Here is an 11,413-nt window from a genome sequence, read left to right as displayed (position 1 = left end):
TACTGTTTTCTTGCCTAAGAAAACAAACAAGACTCAAAAACTACATGATTTGCCCAAAACTCTCATCGGATAGAGAATCTATCCCCTAACTTTCTATCTAGTGTTATTTCAATAAAATTGGGTTAATATAAACACCCAAAATAAATGCAGATGGCACTCAGAATCAGTGAAATTTCTCTCAAGAAGGAGGAGGAGGAGAGATGCTTTACAACCCAGTGATGGACTATCACAGACCAAGGCAGGACAGAGCTGCCAAGCTCCCTCTCTCCCCTGCACATCCTGATACAGCAAAGGGTGGGTGCAGTGGACTGAGGCTGGGTGGAGAGAAGTTTCTCTTCTTACCGAGAAAATAGATCACAAGCATCAAGAAACAAGTAAGATTATTTATTATTACAGCATATGGCTGTATTTGAAAAACTTTTTGTAATATTTTGGTAACAACAAAGACCCTCAAATGAATTTCAAACACTATAAATATTCAACACATACACAGAAAACATTAACTGTCAGCAAGGATATCGAAAAACTGGACCCTTTATGCACCGCTGTTTGGAATGGAAACTGGTGCAGCCCTTGTGGAAAACGGTTTGGCAGCTCCTTAAAATATTAAGCACAGAATTATCACATAATCCAACAACTGACTTTCAGGGTATATACCCAAAAGAATTGAGAGCAAGGACTCAAATGGGTATTTGTACACTCATGTTCATAGCAACATTATTTACAATGGCCAAAAAGTACAACCAACCCTAATGCCTATCAACGGGTAAATGGAGAAGCAAAATTATACACACAAACATGGAATATTATTCACCTGTGTAAAGAAAAAACAATTCTGGCCAGGTTCGGTGACTTACCCCTATAATCTCAGCACTTTGGGAGGCCGAGGCAGGCAGATCACTTGAGCCCAGAAGTTCCAGGCGAGCCTGGGCAAAATAGCAAGACCTCGTTTCTGTAAGTTTTTTTTTTTTTTAAGAAAATTCTGATAATGCTATAGATGAACCTTGAAAGCACTATGCAATCTATGCATGCAACAAAATTGCACTTATACTCCACAAATGTATGCAAGGTTGTTTTAAAATGGGGAATTCATCAAGGAAGAAACACGACCCACAGAGAGGAGACAGAAAAGCCACCAACCTCTGAATTGGTGAGGAGCCAAGGGGGGCTCCCCACCCGAGGAAAATAGTGAGTAAGCAAGAGCCACTGGTGACTCACCCTTCTGCCATCGACTTTTGAAATCCTGGGCACAGAAAATCCCCTGACATCCTCCCCACAGGGCTCCCCAACTGACACAGAGAGCTGCATGGAGTCTGGGCAGAGCCTCCAGTCAGGCCCACATAAAACCCTAAGGGCCTTGGACCCCTGAGCACCACAGTGCCAGCTGCTACAGCTCTGCCACCAGAAGAGGCCAGACTCTCTCACATGCCCCCGGGATAGGGGCCATATCTACAGTGCTGAGGAGTAGACCGACTCACCTCCTGTAGAGGCGTCACCTCCACTACACCTTGCCTGGTAATGCCCACTGGCCTGGGTCCCAGTGCAGCCACTTACCCGCTGCCTGAGCACTCAGGCTAATTGCAACTCTGCAGACAGACCTCCTAGAAGTCACTGTCAGGCCTGCTGTTTCTGCAATTGTCATGACCCCTGTGCCTCTACCTCTCTCAGGCTAGGGAGGGACTGAAGAGCCCAAGAACTATCATAGGCTTCTAGCACACCACAGCTGCCTTGCAGAAAGTGGGCAAACTGTTTTCCACGTGGGTCCCCCTCCCTGCTGCACCTCACTGGGTAGGGTTTCCTGACCTGGGCTCCCAGCACAGCCATCCTGCCCCTTCCACCCGGAGGGATTGCTTCAGTCAGTGGCATCTCTGCATCTCTCTGAGATGGAGCTTTCAGGGGTAACCCACAGGCTCTCTGCCATTGCCACTTTAGCAATACCACCATTGCTGCCCTTGGTATGGGCAAAGAATAAAGACCCTGATTGCTTTGCCAGCACCTCCAGTGTACCACAGCCACCAGATGGAGAGAAGTCCAGTTTCTCTTTTCTGTGAGATTCTGGCTCCCTGCTTTTCACCAGATGGAGCCCCAGGTTTAAGCCCACGGTTCGGCCACCTCACCCTTGGCTGAACATTCTCATTGGCAGTGGCTCTGCATCTCTCTGGGGTGGAGTTCCCAGAGGCAGCCCTTCTGCCATTACTACTGCAGTGATACTGCCCTTGCTGCCCCCAGGCTGGGGAAGAAACAAAGTGCCTGAGTGCTTTGCTCACACCTCCAGCAGGCCACAGCCACCATATGGAGGGAAGCCCAGTCTCTCTTCCCAGATGGCCCCAAATGCCCTGCTCTTCACCAGGCAGGGGTCCCAGCTTGGGCCCACAATGCAGCTGCTCCATTTCTGACTGATCATTCTGATTGGCAGCAGCTCTGCATGTCTCTGACATGGTACCCTAAGAGACAAGTGAAAGGCTTTCTGCCATTGCCATTGCCAAGTTCCCCAATGCTGCTGTTCCCAAGCTGCGGAGAAAATGAAAAGCCTGAGTTCACCCCAGAGCTATGGTGCACAAGGCTATGGGATAGGACTGCCAAGCCAAGACCTATGGCTTAAGTGGAGGACCAGCATAAAATCACTGAAATGACAGAGAATTCAGAATCTGGATGCCAATGAAGATCATCAAGATTTTGAAGAAAGTTGAAACCCATTTCAAGGAATCTAAAAAATTCAGTAAAACTATTCAAGAGGTGAGAGATGAAATAGCCTTCTTAAGAAGGAACAAAACTGATCTGATGGAGCTGAAAAACTCACAAAAATAATTTTGTAATACAATCAGAAATATTAACACCAGATGAGACCAAGCTGAGGGAAGAATCTCAGAGCTCAAAGACCAGTTCTTTGAATTAATTCAGTCAGACAAAAATAACTGAAAAAGATTGTTTTTCATGAAAAAAACCTTTGAGAAATATGGGATTATGTGATGACACCGAATCTACAACTCATTGGCATCTCTAAAAGAAAGGAAGAGAGAACAAGTAACCTGGAAAACATTTTTTAGGATACTATCCATGAGAATTTTCTTAACTTTCCTAGAGAGGTTGAAATTCAAATTCAGAAAATTCAGGGGACCCCTGGGAGATAGTACACAAGATAACCATCCCCAAGACATTCAGTCATCAGATTCTCCAAGGTCAATGTGAAAGAAAAAATATTAAAGGCAGCTAGAGACAAGGGTCAGGTCACTTACAAAGGGAACTCCATCAGGTTATGAGCAGACATTCCAGCAGAAACCATACAAGCAAGACAAAAGCAATTGGGGGACCTATATTCAGCATTCTCAAAGAAAACAAACTCCAACCAAGAATCTAATCACACCAAACTAAGCTTCATAAACAAAAGATAAAAGATATCCTTTCAGACAAGCAAGATAATTCATTACCACCAAACCTGCCTTAAAAGAGATTCTTATGGGTGTGTTAAACATGGAAAGGAAAGACTATTACTGGCCACCACAAAAAACACACTGAAGTACATGGGCTATTTACACTACAATGTAAATACACAATCAAGTTTACATAACAAACAGCTAACAACACAATGTCAGGATCAAATCTCCACATATCAATATTAACCTTGAAAAAGAATGTGCTAAATACCCCACTGAAAAGGCACAGAGTGACAAGTTAAATAAAGAAGCAAGACCCAAGTGTATGCTGTCTTCAAGAAACCCATCTCACATGCAACAACATCCACAGGCTCAAAGAAAACAGATGGAGAAAGATCTACCAAGCAAATAGAAAACAAAAAAGAGCAGAAGTTACTATTCTTTTTTCAGACAAAACAGAGTTTAAATTAACAATGATCAAAAAAGACAAAGGGCATTTCATGATAAGGGGTTCAATTCAGTAAGAAGACTTAACTATCCTAAATGTTAATTATATACACCCAACACTGGAGCACGCAGATTCATAAAACAAATTCCTAGAGACTTATGAAGAGACTTAGATAACCACACAATAATACTGTGAGACTTTAAAACCCCACCAAAAATACTGGACAGATCACCAAGGCAGAGTACTTACAAAGATATTTAGGACCTAAACTTGACACTTAACCAAATGGACCTAACAGTCATCTACAGAACACTCCAGCCAGCAAAACCAGAATATACATTCTCCTTATCTCCACATGACACATACTCTACAATTGACCACCACACACTTGGCCATAAGGCAACTCACAACATATTCTAAAGAATCAAAATCATACCAACCACACTATCGGACCACAGTGCAATAAAAATAGATATCAATACCAAGAAGACCTCTCAAAACCATACAATTTAATAAAAAATTAAATAAGTAGCTGCTGGATGACTTTTGGGTAAAGAATAAAATAAGGGCTGGAATCAAGAAATTATATGAAACTAATAGAAACAAAAATACAACATACCTAAATCACTGAGAAACTATTTTTTAAAAAGTGTTAAAGGGAAAGTTTGTAGCACTAAACACCCACATTAAAAAGTTAGAAAGATATCAGATTAAGAACCTAACATTGTATCTTTTTATTTATTTATTTATTTTTAAGACAGAGTCTTGCCCTGTTGCACAGGCTGGAGTGCAGTGGAGCAATCTCAGCTCACTGCAACCTCCATCTCCCTGGTTCAAGCAACTCTCCTGTCTCAGCCTAGCTGAGACTACAGGCGTGTACCACCATGCCCAACTAATTATTTTATTTTTAGTAGTGACGGGGTTTCACCATATTGGTCAGGCTGGTCTCGAACTCCTGACCACAGGTGATCCACCTGCCTCGGCCTCTCAAAGTGCTGGGATTACAGGCGTGAGCCCCTGCACCAGGCGCTATCTAGCAGAAACAGAAATGTAACCACAAATCAACCTCAAAGCTAGAAGACAAAAAATATCAAACAGAATGTAATGGAGATTTAAAAAACTGGACAAAAATCCAGTGAAACTTATTTCTGAAAGAATAAATAAGATTGATAGACTGCTAGCTAAAGGAAAAAAAGATGATCTACCTAAACATGATAAAAAGTGACAAAGGAAATACTATCACTGATGCCACAGAAATACATGAAACCATTAGAGACTATTATGAACACCTTTATGCACACAAACTAGAAAACACAGAAGAAATGGATAAATACCTGGAAACATATAAACTCCCAAAACTGAGCCAGGAAGAAATTAAAACCATGAAAAGAACAATACTGACTTCTGAAATTGAATAAATAATAAAAAGCTTATGAGAAAACACTCTGGACCAGATGGATTCACAGCCAAATTCTACCAGACATATAAAGAAGAGCTAGTACCAGTTCTACTGAAACTATTCCATAAAAAGGAGGAGGAGAGACTTCCTCTTAACTCATTCTATGAGGCCAGCATCATTCTGACACCAAAACCTAGCAGATATGGAACACCACCACCAAAAAAGCAAATTGGGCTGGGCATGGTGGCTCATGCCTGTAATCCCAGCACTTTGGGAGGCAGAGGCAGGCAGATCACCTGAGATCAGGAGTTCGAGACCAGCCCGGCTAACATGGTGAAACTCTGTTTCTACTAAAAATACAAAAAATTAGCTGGGCTTGGTGGCACAGGCCTGTAGTCCCATCTACTCGGGAGGCTAAGACAGGAGAATCCGTTGAACACGGGAGTGGAGGTTACAGTGAGCCGAGATCATGCCATTGCACTCCAGCCTGGGCAACACGAGTGAAACTCCATCTCAAAAAATATATATATATAAATATATTTATGTAACTATAAATGTAAATATATATAAACTGAATCCAGCATCACATCAGAAAAACTAATCCACCATGATCAGGTAGGCTTTATTCCTGGGATGCATGGTCAAACACCCTCAAAAACTAGGCATCAAAGGTACGTACCTCAAGATAATAACAACCATCTATAACAAACCCACAGTCAACATCATACTGAAAGGGCAAAAGCTTGAAACATTCCTTTTGAGAACCAGAACAAAACAAGGATACTCACGCTCACTATTCCTATTAAATACTGGAAGTCCCAGCCAAAGCAATCAAGCAGAGGAAAGAAATAAAAGTCATCCAAATAGGAAGAGTGGAAGTCAAATGATTTCATTTCACAAATGATATAATTCCATACTTAGAAAAGCCCACAGTCTCTGCCCAAAGACTCCTAGATCTGATAAAGAACTTCAGTAAAGTTTCAGCATACAAAATAAATGTATGAAAATCAGTAACATTTCTATACACCAATAACATCTGATTGAAAATACAATTCTATTCACAATAGTCACCAAAAGAATAAAATACCTGGAAACACAGCTAACCAGGAAGGCAAATGATCTCTACAAAGAGAATTATGAGCTATTGTTAAAAAAAAAATTAGAGATGACAAAAGCAAACAGAAAAACATTCCATGCTCACGGATAGGAAGAATGAATATTGCTAAGATGGCCATACTACCAAAAGAAATTTACTTTTGAATTCCATGTTATTCCTAACAAACTACCAACAACATTTTTTATGGAATTTTTTAAAAATGAAAAAACTTATTTGAAACAAAAAAAAAAAAGAGCCTGAATACTCAAAGCTATTCTATGCAAAGGAACAAAGCTGGAGTCATCATACTACCCAACTTCAAACTATACTACAAGGCTACAATACCTAAAAGAGCATGGATACTGGTACAAAAATAGACTCACAGACCAAAGGAATAGGCTAGAGAACCCAGAAATAAAACCACACATCTAAAACCATCTGATTTTTCACAAAGCCAACAATAACAAACAATAAGGAAAGGACTGCCCATCAGGCATGGTGGCTCATGCCTGTAATCCCAGCACTTTGGGAGGCCAAAGCGGGTGGACCACCTCAGGTCAGGAGTTTGAGACCAGCCTGGCCAATATGATAAAATGCCATCTATACTAAAATTACAGAAATTAGCCGGGCGTGGTGGAGGGTGCCTGTAATCTCAGCTACTCTGGAGGCTGAGGCAGGAGAATCACTTGATCACTTGAACCTGGGGGAGGTTGCAGTAAACTGAGATCATACCATTGCACTCCAGCCTGGGCAATGAGTCAAACTCCATCTCAAAAAAAAAAAAAAAAAAAAAGGAAGGAAGGAAAAGACTCCCTGTTCAATAAATAGTGCTGGGATAACTGGCTAGTCATATGCAGAAGATTAAAGATGGACCGCTTCATTTATACCATATACAAAAATTAACTCAAGATGGATTAAAGACTTAAATATAAAACCTAAAAGTGTAAAAACCCTAGAAGAAAACCTAAGAAATACCATGCTGTACATTGGCCCTGGCAAAGACTTCAAAGACTCTAAAAGCAACTAAAACAACAAGAAGTTGATAAATGAGACCGGATTAAGCTAAAGAGCTTCAGCACAGCAAAAGAAACTACCAACAGAGTAAACACACAACCAACAGAATGAGAAAAAAAACTTGCAAACTATGTTTTTCAGCAAAGGTTTAATATGTAGAATCTATTTAAAAAATCATAATTCACTTAGCAAAAAACAAACTTTATTAAAAATGAAAAAAGAACATGAACACTTCTGAAAAGAAGACACACATGCATCCAACATGCATATTAAAATGCTCAATATCACTAACCATTAGAAAAATGCAAATCAAAACCACAAGATACCATCTCACATCAGTCACAGTAGCCATATTAAAAAGGCAAAGAATAATAGATGCTAGTGGGCAGTGAAGAGAAAGCTTATACACTGCTAGATGGAATGTAAATTTTTCCAGCCACTGTGGAAAGTACTCTGGAGATTTCTCAATTTAAAACAAAACTACCATATGACCCAGCAATTCCATTATTTGGTATATAGCCCCAAAATAGAAATCATTCAACTGTAAAGACACATACATGCTTATGTTAATCACAGTACTATTACAATACTATTTACAATAGTACAAGTACTAGTACTACTGTACTAGTACACAGTACTACTTACAATAGCACTAAGTACTAGTACTACTGTACTAGTACACAGTACTACTTACAATAGCACTAAGTACTAGTACAACTGTACTAGTACATAGTACTACTTACAATAGCAAAGACATGGAATCATCAGATGTCCTTCAATAAATAAATGGATTTTGCAAATGTGGTGTGTGTGTGTGTGTGTGTGTGTGTATATATATAATTTCATTGTGTATATACAACTTCATTCTATATATTTCATTGTATATACAATTTCATTGTGTATACATTTCATTATATATATAATGTAATATAGATGTATATTACACAATAATATACACAATCGTATTTCATTGTATATATATTTCATTTTATATATATACACGCATGCAATGAAACAGTATTCAGCCATAAAAAGATAAAATTCCGTCCTTTGTAGCAACAGGGATGAACCTGGAGGTCATTGTGTTAAGTAAAATAAGCCAGGCATAAAAAAAATACTGCACATTCTCACTAATATATAGAATCTAATAAAGTTGATCTCATAGAAGTAGAGAGTAGACTGGTGATTACTAGAAGCGAGGGTGTGTAAGAGTGGAAATGAGAGAAGCAGCTAGGGTGGGTTGATGTGGAAATGAGTGAAGAGGCTAGATTAGCCACAATGTATATGAGATAATCAGAGTTAACCAAGGAGTGGGTAAAATTAAAATGATCATGGTAATTATTTAGAGCACTAAAGAACAAACATTGATAATGTGAGATCTGTTGTTTTTTCCCAGATACATGAAACACATTTCTTCGTTATTAAGATGAACATACTTTAAGCATAATGCTTCTGTTATGCTTAAAAATACCTTTTGTTAGCGGGCCGTGGTGGCTCACGCTTGTAATCCCAGCACCTTGGGAGGCCGAGGTGGGCAGATCACAAGGTCAGATCAAGACCATCCTGGCTAATAAGGTGAAACCTTGTCTCTACTAAAAATACAAAAACTTAGCCGGGCGTGGTGGTGGGTGCCTGTAGTCCCAGCTACTTGGGAGGCTGAGGCAGGAGAATGGCCTGACCCCAGGAGGCAGAGCTTGCAGTGAGCTGAGATGGTGCCACTGCACTCCAGCCTGGGCAACAGAGCGAGACTCCGTCTCAAAAACAAAAAACCTTTTTTCCCAAGCTGCCATTGGACTTTTAGCCAACACCTTTTTCCTCTTCTTCAACATCTTCACATTTCTTCAGAATCAGAAATCGAAGCCCCATGACCTCATCAGCTGTAACTCGGCCTTCATTCATGTAGTGATGTTCCTCACCGTGGTAGACGGCCTCCAGATATGCTTGAATCACTGCACTTAGGGAATGAGTTCAAATGTAAGTCCTCGTCCTACATAAACAGAGTGACGACGGGCCTGTGTAACACCTGTCTCCTGAGTGTACACCAGGCCAGCACCATCAGCCCCAGCAACTGCTGTTTGGCAAGGCTTAAACAGAAATTCACAAATAACGTTATCAGTGTCAATTTTTTTTTGGTCCGTCAATTTTTCTTTCAGTCATAACATAATATTCTTCACTGTGGCTTCTTCCAATGTGACCCAGACCAGTCTACTTAAGGTCAGCAAATACTGTTCACTTTCTCCCATGAAGTCCTTCACGAGGAAAGTATTTTTTATTCCTGACATTATCTAGGGATGTCTTCATTATAGGAATTACACTGCATTCAATTGCACACATGGTGATTCTTCTGTCCAGGCATCAGAGGCAATCTCAGCAACTTCACAGCACCAGTTTCTCTCCATGAGCCTTCCCAGAGAAAAGGGCCACTCAGACTATCCAGCTGTTAAGTGAGCTACTTTCTGGTCATGTGCTGGGTGGAACTCATCATCTCATCCTTTTCAACACTGCTGTGGATGTGTAACCCAGTCATCCTGAGTGTGCAGAACCTTGTGGTCAATGTCTATGCCACTGTTCTTTGTTTGTTTGTTTTTAAGTTTTATTTATTTTTATTTTTTTATTATTATTATACTTTAAGTTTTAGGGTACATGTGCACAATGTGCAGGTTAGTTACATATGTATACATGTGCCATGCTGATGTGCTGCACCCATTAACTCGTCATTTAGCATTAGGTATATCTCCTAATGCTATCCCTTCCCCCTCCCCCTCCACAACAGTCCCCAGAGTGTGATGTTCCCCTTCCTGTGTCCAAGTGTTCTCATTGTTCAATTCCCATCTATGAGTGAGAACATATGGTGTTTGGTTTTTTCTCCTTGCAAAAGTTTACTGAGAATGATGATTTCCGATTTCATCCATGTCCCTACAAAGGACATGAACTCATCATTTTTTATGGCTGCATAGTATTCCATGGTGTACATGTGCCACATTTTCTTAATCCAGTCTATCATGGTTGGATATTTGGGTTGGTTCCAAGTCGTCGCTATTGTGAATACTGCCGCAATAAACATACGTGTGCATGTGTCTTTATAGCAACATGATTTATAGTCCTTTGGGTATACACCCAGTAATGGGATGGCTGGGTCAAATGGTATTTCTAGTTCTAGATCCTTGAGGAATCGCCACACTGACTTCCACAATGGTTGAACTAGTTTACAGTCCCACCAACAGTGTAAAAGTGTTCCTATTTCTCCACATCCTCTCCAGCACGCGTTGTTTCCTGACTTTTTAATGATCACCATTCTAACTGGTGTGAGATGGTATCTCATTGTGGTTTTGATTTGCATTTCTCTGATGGCCAGTGATGATGAGCATTTTTTCACGTGTCTTTTGGCTGCATAAATGTCTTCTTTTGAGAAGTGTCTGTTCATATCCTTTGCCCACTTTTTGATGGGGTTGTTTTTTTCTTGTAAATTTGTTTGAGTTCATTGTAGATTCTGGATATTAGCCCTTTGTCAGATGAGTAGGTTGCGAAAATATTCTCCCATTTTGTAGGTTGCCTGTTCACTCTGATGGTAGTTTCTTTTGCTGTGGAGAAGCTCTTTAGTTTAATTAGATCCCATTTGTCAATTTTGGCTTTTCTTGCCATTGCTTTTGGTGTTTGAGACATGAAGTCCTTGCCCATGCCTATGTCCTGAATGGTAATGCTTAGGTTTTCTTCTAGGGTTTTTATGGTTTTAGGTCTAACATTTAAGTCTTTAATCCATCTTGAATTAATTTTTCTATGAGGTGTAAGGAAGGAATCCAGTTTCAGCTTTCTACATATGGCTAGCCAGTTTTCCCAGCACCATTGATTAAATAGGGAATCCTTTCCCCATTGCTTGTTTTTCTCAGGTTTGTCAAAGATCAAATAGTTGTAGATATGCAGCGTTATTTCTGAGGGCTCTGTTCTGTTCCATTGATCTATATCTCTGTGTTGGTACCAGTACCATGCTGTTTTGGTTACTGTAGCCTTATATAGTTTGAAGTCAGGTAGCGTGATGCCTCCAGTTTTGTCCTTTTGGCTTAGGATTGACTTGGTGATGCAGG

The 11,413-nt window shown here is 40.2% G+C and overlaps 1 pseudogene; it reads left to right on the top strand.

Moving 5' to 3' along the window:
• PANTROV1R-PS257 (vomeronasal 1 receptor panTroV1R-ps257 pseudogene) lies at positions 9,081-10,024 on the top strand (annotated as a pseudogene).

Source organism: Pan troglodytes, chromosome 19 (genome assembly GCF_028858775.2).
Source record: "Pan troglodytes isolate AG18354 chromosome 19, NHGRI_mPanTro3-v2.0_pri, whole genome shotgun sequence".
Classification (NCBI taxonomy): Eukaryota; Metazoa; Chordata; class Mammalia; order Primates; family Hominidae; genus Pan; species Pan troglodytes.
This window is presented reverse-complemented; position numbering and strand designations above follow the sequence as displayed.